The following is a 10000-nucleotide window of genomic DNA, read 5'->3' as shown; positions in this document are numbered from 1 at the left end:
AGAGGGTGGATCACGGTGGGACTGCCGTGACCCTAAGCTACTATTGAGGCATCAACCTGGGATGAGCTGGGGTCTGACATCCCCCTGTTGCCATGGAGGTCTAAAGGATGACCATTAGTTGTGGTTCTCGCCCCGGGACTTGGGTCAGAGTACAGCCGAAGTGGAGCACTTGTGTCGGACTAGGGAGGCTGTGCCGTGCCCCCTGGAGGTCTAAAGGATGACCAGTAGTTGTGGTTCTCGCCCCGGGACTTGGGTCAGAGTATAGCCCAAGTGGAGCACTTGTGTCGGCCTAGGGAGGCTGTGCCGGGCCCCCTGGAGGTCTAAAGGATTACCATGAGGTCAAAAGGATGACCAGTAGTTGTGGTTCTCGCCCCGGGACTTGGGTCAGAGTATAGCCCAAGTGGAGCACTTGTGTCGGACTAGGGAGGCTGTGCCGTGCCCCCTGGAGGTCTAAAGGATGACCAGTAGTTGTGGTTCTCGCCCCGGGACTTGGGTCAGAGTATAGCCCAAGTGGAGCACTTGTGTCGGACTAGGGAGGCTGTGCCGTGCCCCCTGGAGGTCTAAAGGATGACCAGTAGTTGTGGTTCTCGCCCCGGGACTTGGGTCATAGTATAGCCCAAGTGGAGCACTTGGGTCGGACTAGGGAGGCTGTGTCGTGCCCCCTGGAGGTCTAAAGGATGACCAGTAGTTGTGGTTCTCGCCCCGGGACTTGGGTCAGAGAATAGCCCAAGTGGGACACTTGTGTCGGACTAGGGAGGCTCTGCCGTGCCCCCTGGAGGTCTAAAGGATGACCAGTAGTTGTGGTTCTCGCCCCGGGACTTGGGTCAGAGTATAGCCCAAGTGGAGCACTTGTGTCGGACTAGGGAGGCTGTGCCGTGCCCCCTGGAGGTCTAAAGGATGACCATTAGTTGTGGTTCTCGCCCCGGGACTTGGGTCAGAGTACAGCCCAAGTGGAGCACTTGCGTCGGACTAGGGAGGCTGTGCCGGGCCCCCTGGAGGTCTAAAGGATGACCAGTAGTTGTGGTTCTCGCCCCGGGCCGTGGGTCTGAGTATGGCCCAAGTGGGACACTTGTGTCGGACTAGGGAGGCTCTGCCGTGCCCCCTTGAGGTCTAAAGGATGACCAGTAGTTGTGGTTCTCGCCCCGGGACTTGGGTCATAGTATAGCCCAAGTGGGACACTTGTGTCGGACTAGGGAGGCTCTGCCGTGCCCCCTTGAGGTCTAAAGGATGACCATGAGGTCAAAAGGATGACCAGTAGTTGTGGTTCTCGCCCCGGGACTTGGGTCAGAGTATGGCCCAAGTGGTGCACTTGTGTCGGTCTAGGGAGGCTGTGCCGGTCCCCCTGGAGGTCTAAAGGATGACCAGTAGTTGTGGTTCTCGCCCCGGGACTTGGGTCAGAGTATAGCCCAAGTGGAGCACTTGTGTCGGACTAGGGAGGCTGTGCCGGGCCCCCTGGAGGTCTAAAGGATGACCAGTAGTTGTGGTTCTCACCCCGGGTCGTGGGTCCGAGTCTGGCCCGAGTAGAGCACTTTGGTCGGCTACCGGGGGGTGTGCCGTGCCCCCTGGAGGTCTAAAGGATGACCAGTAGTTGTGGTTCTCGCCCCGGGACTTGGGTCAGAGTATAGCCCAAGTGGAGCACTTGTGTCGGCCTAGGGAGGCTGTGCCGGGCCCCCTGGAGATCTAAAGGATGACCATGAGGTCAAAAGGATGACCAGTAGTTGTGGTTCTCGCCCCGGGACTTGGGTCAGAGTATAGCCCAAGTGGAGCACTTGTGTCGGCCTAGGGAGGCTGTGCCGGGCCCCCTGGAGGTCTAAAGGATGACCAGTAGTTGTGGTTCTCGCACCGGGACTTGGGTCAGAGTACAGCCCAAGTGGAGCACTTGTGTCGGTCTAGGGAGGCTGTGCCGGGCCCCCTGGAGGTCTAAAGGATGACCAGTAGTTGTGGTTCTCGCCCCGGGCCGTGGGTCTGAGTATGGCCCAAGTGGGGCACTTGCGTCGGACTGGGGAGGCTCTGCCGCGCCCCCTGGAGGTCAAAAGGATGACCAGTAGTTGTGGTTCTCACCCCGGGTCGTGGGTCCGAGTCTGGCCCGAGTAGAGCACTTTGGTCGGCTACCGGGGGGTGTGCCGTGCCCCCTGGAGCCATGGGAGTGAGCTCCAGCAGACTGGTATTTTTCGGAGAACCAGGCCCACACTCCTCAGACTTTGTGCCCAGGGACAGGCCACCAAAATCGGCCGCGGCTCGTGCACTTTGCCCCTGCGTTTCTCCCAGAACCAGAGCCGGAAAAATCCCAAAATTGATGCCCAGAGATAGTCGACTCTGCCTGGAATAGATTGCCACCCAAACCCGCCAACTCACGCTGGTTTTCCGATGGCCTCACCTACTAACCCGAGCATGGTCATCGCTCGCACCTTCCAAAACCTCCAGGGGCGCAGGCACTTTTCATTTACTGGCCATAAGGCCGACCGCCTTAAGCGTTAAGCGATAAGCGAAAGGCTTAGTTTGGACTTAGTTTTTGGAGCGACGAGGTCGCCGTTTTGTCAATTCTGAACCGATTTTCACGCGGTTTTCGACTGCCTGCGCCTGGGGAGCCGCCCAGAAGCCCCAGGCAGTGTTCTGGGTGGACTTCCGGACCGGTCCGGACCCGGTACCGGCCGGGGGAACCGCACCACGCCTCTCGGGCGTTTCTACACCGATTTTCGCGGGGTTTTCGACTGCATAGACGGGGCCACCTGCTGCAGGGCCCGAGGGAGGGCCTTACTGAGCTGGGTCCGACGCAGGGCCCGGTTCCTGGAGCCCGCTGGGGGGGGGGGGGGGTTCTCTAAGGCTCACGGCGGGCTGCTGAGGGGCCGGATCGGATGCAGACAGGCGCTCCTCTGCCCAGGTCTTTGCTCCCCTGCCCCACTAGGAATGGAAGACACACTGCCAACAGCTTCTGGAGGGTGATGGGCCCTGCTGCAGACCAGGTCCGACCCAGGTTTCAGCTATCCCACCCCGCAGGGACTTAAAGACACACTGCCATCAGCTTCTGGAGGCTGCTGAGCTCTACTATAGAGCAGGTCCGACCCAGGTTTCAGCTCCTGCAGCCCACTAGGACTTAAACACACACTGCCATCAGCGTCTGGATGGTGATGGGCCCTGCTGCAGACCAGGTCCGACCCAGGTTTCAGCTATCCCACCCCGCAGGGACTTAAAGACACACTGCCATCAGCTTCTGGAGGCTGCTGAGCTCTACTATAGAGCAGGTCCGACCCAGGTTTCAGCTCCTGCAGCCCACTAGGACTTAAACACACACTGCCATCAGCGTCTGGATGGTGATGGGCCCTGCTGCAGACCAGGTCCGACCCAGGTATCAGCTCCTGCACCCCGCAGGGAATTGAAGACACACTGCCATCAGCTTCTGGAGGCTGCTGAGCTCTGCTATAGACCAGGTCCGACCCAGGTTTCAGCTCCTGCACCCCGCAGGGAACTAAACACACACTGCCATCTGCAACTGGAGGCTGCTGAGCCCTGCTGCAGACCAGGTCCGACCCAGGTTATGGCTCTCCCACCCCCCTGGGACTTAAACACACACAGCCATCAGCTTCTGGATGGTGATGGGCCCTGCTGCAGACCAGGTCCGACCCAGGTTTCAGCTCCTCAACCCCGCAGGGACTTAAACCCACACCGCCATCAGCTTCTGGAGGGTGATGGGCCCTGCTGCGGGCCAGGTCCGACCCAGGTTTCAGCTCTCCCACCCCGCAGGGACTTAAACACACACAGCCATCAGCTTCTGGGGGCTGCTGAGCCCTGCTGCAGACCAGGTCCGACCCAGGTTTCAGCTCTCCCACCCCGCAGGGTCTTTAACACACACACTGCCATCAGCTGCTGGAGGCTGCTGAGCTCCGCTATAGACCAGGTCCGACCCAGGTTTCTGCTCCTGCACCCCGCAGGGAATGAAAGACACACTGCCATCAGCTTCTGGAGGCTGCTGAGCCCTGCTGCAGACCAGGTCCGACCCAGGTATCGGCTCTCCAACCAGGCAGAGACTTAAACACACACACACACACACACACTGCCATCAGCTTCTGGGGGCTGCTGAGCTCTGCTGTAGACCGGGTCCGACCCAGGTTTCTGCTCCTCCACCCCGCAGGGACTTAAACACACACTGCCACCAGCTTCTGGAGGGTGATGGGCCCTGCTTTAGACCAGGTCTGACCCGGGATATAGCTCTCCCACCCCGCAGGGACTTAAACACTCACTGCCATCAGCTGCTGGAGGCTGCCGAGCTCTGCTGCAGACCAGGTCCCACCCAGGTTTCTGCTCCTGCACCCCGCAGGGACTTAAACACACACTGCCACCAGCTTCTGGAGGGTGATGGGCCCTGCTGTGGACCAGGTCCGACCCGGATATCAGCTCTCCCACCAGGCAGGGACTTAAACACACACTGCAATCAGCTGCTGGAGGCTGCTGAGCTCTACTATAGACCAGGTCCGACCCAGGTTTCAGCTCTCCCACCAGGCAGTGACTTAAAGACACACTGCCATCAGCTGCTGGAGGCTGCTGAGCTCTTCTATAGACCAGGTCCGACCCAGGTTTCAGCTCTCACACCAGGCAGGGACTTAAACACACACTGCCATCAGCTGCTGGAGGCTGCTGAGCTCTGCTATAGACCAGGTCCGACCCAGGTTTCAGCTCTCCCACCAGGCAGGGACTTAAAGACACACTGCCATCAGCTGCTGGAGGCTGCCGAGCCCTGCTGCAGACCATGTCCGACCCAGGTTTCAGCTCTCCCACCAGGCAGGGACTTAGAGGCACGCTGCCATCAGCTTCTGGAGGCTGCTGAGCTCTGCCATAGACCAGGTCCGACCGAGGTTTCAGCTCTCCCACCCCGCAGGGACTTAAACACACACTGCCATCAGCTGCTGGAGGCTGCTGAGCTCTGCTATAGACCAGGTCCGACCCGGGATATAGCTCTCCCACCCCGCAGGGACTTAAACACACACTGCCATCAGCTGCTGGAGGCTGCTGAGCTCTTCTATAGACCAGGTCCGACCCAGGTTTCAGCTCTCCCACCCCGCAGGGACTTGAACACACACTGCCATCAGCTTCTGGAGGCTGCTGAGCTCTGCTATAGACCAGGTCCGACCCAGGTTTCTGCTCCTCCACCCCGCAGGGAATTAAAGACACACTGCCATCAGCTTCTGGATGGTGATGGGCCCTGCTGCAGACCAAGTCCGACCCGGGTTACAGCTCTCCCACCAGGCAGGGAATTAAACACACACTGCCATCAGCTGCTGGAGGCTGCTGAGCTCCGCTATAGACCAGGTCCGACCCGGGTTCCTGCTCCTGCACCCCGCAGGGACCAAAACACACACACTGCCATCAGCTTCTGGAGGCTGCTGAGCTCTTCTATAGACCAGGTCCGACCCAGGTTTCAGCTCTCCCACCAGGCAGGGACTTAAACACACACTGCCATCACCTTCTGCTGGCTGCTGAGCTCTGCTGCAGACCAGGTCCGACCCAGGTTTCAGCTCCTGCACCCCGCAGGGAACTAAACACACACTGCCGTCACCTTCTGCTGGCTGCTGAGCCCTGCTGCAGACCAGGTCCGACCCAGGTTTCAGCTCCTGCACCCCGCAGTGGATTAAAGACACACTGCCATCAGGTTCTGGAGGCTGCTGAGCTCTGCTGCAGACCAGGTCCGACCCAGGTTATGGCTCTCCCACCCCGCAGGGACTTAAACACACACCGCCGTCAGCTTCTGGATGGTGATGGGCCCTGCTGCAGACCAGGTCCGACCCACGTTTCAGCTCTCCCACCCCGCAGGGGATGAAACACACACTGCCATCAGCTTCTGGAGGCTGCTGAGCTCTGCTAAAGACCAGGTCCGACCCAGCTTTCAGCTCTCCCACCAGGCAGGGAGTTAAAGACACACTGTCATCGGCTTCTGGAGGGTGCTGAGCCCTGCTGCACACCAAGTCTGACCCAGGTTTCAGCTCATCCACCCCGCAGGGACCTAAACACACACTGCCATCAGCTTCTGAGTGGTAATGGGCCCTGCTGCAGACCAGGTCCGACCCAGGTTTCAGCTCCTCCACCCCGCCATCACCAGCTGGAGGCTGGCTGCTGCTCCTGCACCCTGCCATCAGCTGCTGGAGGCTTCTGTTCCTCCACCCCGCCATCAGCAGCTGGAGGCTGGCTGCTGGAGGCTGGCTGCTGCTCCTCCACCCCGCCATCACCAGCTGGAGGCTGGTTGCAGCTCCTGCACCCCGCCATCAGCTGCTGGAGGCTGCCTGCAGCCCCTGCACCCCGCCATCAGCTGCTGGAGGCTGGCTGCAGCTCCTGCACACCGCCATCAGCTGCTGGAGGCTGCCTGCAGCTCCTGCACCCCGCCATCAGCTGCTGGAGGCTGGCTGCTGCTCCTGCACCCCGCCAGCAGCTGCTGGAGGCTGGCTGCTGCTCCTCCACCCAACCATCAGCTGCTGGACGCTGGCTGCTGCTCCTGCACCCCGCCATCAGCTGCTGGAGGCTGGCTGCTGCTCCTCCACCACCCAACCATCAGCTGCTGGACGCTGGCTGCAGCTCCTCCACCCCGCCATCAGCTGCTGGTGGCTGGCTGCAGCTCCTTCACCCCGCCATCAGCTGCTGGTGGCTGGCTGCAGCTCCTTCACCCCGCCATCACCAGCTGGAGGCTGGCTGCTGCTCCTGCACCCCGCCATCAGCTGCTGGAGGCTGCCTGCAGCTCCTGCGCCCCGCCATCAGCTGCTGGAGGCTGGCTGCTGCTCCTGCACCCTGCCATCAGCTGTTCGAGGCTGGCTGCAGCTCCTCCACCCCACCATCACCAGCTGGAGGCTGGTTGCAGCTCCTGCACCCCGTCATCAGCAGCTGGAGGCTGCCTGCTGCTCCTGCACCCCGCCATCAGCTGCTGGAGGCTGCCTGCAGCTCCTGCACCCCGCCATCATTTGCTGGAGGCTGGCTGCAGCTCCTGCAACCCGCCATCAGCTGCTGGAGGCTGGCTGCTGCTCCTCCACCCCACCATGACCTGCTGGAGGCTGGCTGCAGCTCCTTCACACCGCCATCAGCTGATGGATGCTGGCTGAACGCTGGAGGCTGGCTGCTGCTCCCACACACCGCCATCAGCTCCTGGAGGCTGGCTGGCTGCTGGAGGCTGTCTGCTGCTGCTCCTCCACCCCGCCATCACCAGCTGGAGGCTGGCTGCTGGAGGCTGGCTGCAGCTCCTGCACCCCACCATCAGCTGCTGGAGGCTGGCTTCTGCTCCTCCACCCCGCCATCAGCTGCTGGGGGCTGGCTGCTGGAGGCTGGCTGCAGCTCCTCCACCCCGCCATCACCAGCTGGAGGCTGGTTGCAGCTCCTGCACCCCGCCATCAGCTGCTGGAGGCTGCCTGCTGCTCCTGCACCCCGCCATCAGCTGCTGGAGGCTGCCTGCACCTCCTGCACCCCGCCATCAGCTGCTGGAGGCTGGCTTCTGCTCCTCCACCCCGCCATCAGCTGATGGAGGCTGCCTGCTTCTCCACCCCGCCATCACTAGCTGGAGGCTGGCTGCTGGAGGCTGGCTGCAGCTCCTCCACCCCGCCATCAGCTGCTGGAGGCTGCCTGCAGCTCCTGCACCCCGCCATCACCAGCTGGAGGCTGGCTTCTGCTCCTCCACCCCGCCATCAGCTGATGGAGGCTGCCTGCTTCTCCACCCCGCCATCACTAGCTGGAGGCTGGCTGCTGGAGGCTGGCTGCAGCTCCTCCACCCCGCCATCAGCTGCTGGAGGCTGGCTGCTGCTCCTGCACCCCGCCATCAGCTGCTGGAGGCTGGCTGCTGCTCCTCCACCCAACCATCAGCTGCTGGACGCTGGCTGCAGCTCCTCCACCCCACCATCAGCTGCTGGACGCTGGCTGCAGCTCCTCCACCCCGCCATCAGCTGCTGGAGGCTGCCTGCAGCTCCTGCACCCCGCCATCAGCTGCTGGAGGCTGCCTGCAGCTCCTGCACCCCGCCATCACCAGCTGGAGGCTGGCTTCTGCTCCTCCACCCCGCCATCAGCTGATGGAGGCTGCCTGCTTCTCCACCCCGCCATCACTAGCTGGAGGCTGGCTGCTGGAGGCTGGCTGCTGCTCCTCCACCCAACCATCAGCTGCTGGACGCTGGCTGCAGCTCCTCCACCCCACCATCAGCTGCTGGACGCTGGCTGCAGCTCCTGCACCCCGCCATCAGCTGCTGGAGGCTGGCTTCTGCTCCTCCACCCCGCCATCAGCTGCTGGAGGCTGCCTGCTGCTCCTGCACCCCGCCATCAGCTGCTGGAGGCTGGCTGCTGCTCCTGCACCCCGCCATCAGCTGCTGGAGGCTGGCTGCTGGAGGCTGGCTGCAGCTCCTCCACCCCACCATCAGCTGCTGGACGCTGGCTGCAGCTCCTCCACCCCACCATCAGCTGCTGGACGCTGGCTGCAGCTCCTGCACCCCGCCATCAGCTGCTGGAGGCTGGCTTCTGCTCCTCCACCCCGCCATCAGCTGACGGAGGCTGCCTGCTTCTCCACCCCGCCATCACTAGCTGGAGGCTGGCTGCTGGAGGCTGGCTGCAGCTCCTCCACCCCACCATCAGCTGCTGGACGCTGGCTGCAGCTCCTGCACCCCGCCATCAGCTGCTGGAGGCTGGCTTCTGCTCCTCCACCCCGCCATCAGCTGACGGAGGCTGCCTGCTTCTCCACCCCGCCATCACTAGCTGGAGGCTGGCTGCTGGAGGCTGGCTGCAGCTCCTCCACCCCGCCATCAGCTGCTGGAGGCTGGCTGCTGCTCCTGCACCCCGCCATCAGCTGCTGGACGCTGGCTGCAGCTCCTCCACCCCGCCATCACCAGCTGGAGGCTGCCTGCTGCTCTTCCACCCCGCCATCAGCTGATGGACGCTGGCTGCAGCTCCTCCACCCCGCCATCAGCTGCTGGAGGCTGGCTGGCCGCTGGAGGCTGGCTGCTGCTCCCACACACCGCCATCAGCTGCTGGAGGCTGGCTGGCTGCTGGAGGCTGGCTGCTGCTGCTCCTCCTCCCCGCCATCACCAGCTGGAGGCTGGCTGCTGCTCCTACACCCCGCCATCAGCTGATGGAGGCTGCCTGCTCCTCCGCCCCGCCATCACCAGCTGGAGGCTGGCTGCTGGAGGCTGGCTGCAGCTCCTTCACCCCGCCATCACCAGCTGGAGGCTGGCTTCTGCTCCTGCACCCCGCCATCAGCTGCTGGAGGCTGGCTTCTGCTCCTCCACCCCGCCACCAGCTGCTGGAGGCTGGCTGCTGCTCCTGCACCCCGCCAGCAGCTGCTGGAGGCTGGCTGCTGCTCCTCCACCACCCAACCATCAGCTGCTGGACGCTGGCTGCAGCTCCTCCACCCCGCCATCAGCTGCTGGTGGCTGGCTGCTGCTCCTGCACCCCGCCATCAGCTGCTGGTGGCTGGCTGCAGCTCCTTCACCCCGCCATCACCAGCTGGAGGCTGGCTGCTGCTCCTGCACCCCGCCATCAGCTGCTGGAGGCTGGCTGCAGCTCCTCCACCCCACCATCAGCCGTTGGAGGCTGGCTGCTGCTCCTCCACCCTGACATCACCAGCTGGAGGCTTCTGTTCCTCCACCCCACCATCAGCAGCTGGAGGCTGGCTGCTTGAGGCTGGCTGCTGCTCCCCCACCCCGCCATCACCTGCTGGAGGCTTCTGCTCAGCCACACCGCCACCAGCTGCCTGTGGTGAACCGCTGACGACCAGCCCAGGCCCACGTCTCACCTCTCCCTGCCCGCCCTGGATGCACAACCACCCACCCAGGCTCAAGTTTCCCCCTGCCCGCTGCACGTCCAGCCGGCCTCTGCCCTGTCCCCTCTCTCACCAGCATCACATCCAGGCTCATCAGGCATCCCCATGCCCGCAGCCTTCTCCCACCCACACTCAACACCACCGAACCCAGGATCAGGCTCCACCATCCCCGAAGACTTCTCCCACCCTCACTCAACACCATCACACCCAGCATCAGGCTCCCCCAGCCCC

Source organism: Nothobranchius furzeri, unplaced genomic scaffold (assembly GCF_043380555.1).
Source record: "Nothobranchius furzeri strain GRZ-AD unplaced genomic scaffold, NfurGRZ-RIMD1 Scf240, whole genome shotgun sequence".
Lineage (NCBI taxonomy): Eukaryota > Metazoa > Chordata > Actinopteri > Cyprinodontiformes > Nothobranchiidae > Nothobranchius > Nothobranchius furzeri.
Note: the sequence above shows the minus strand (reverse complement) of the source record.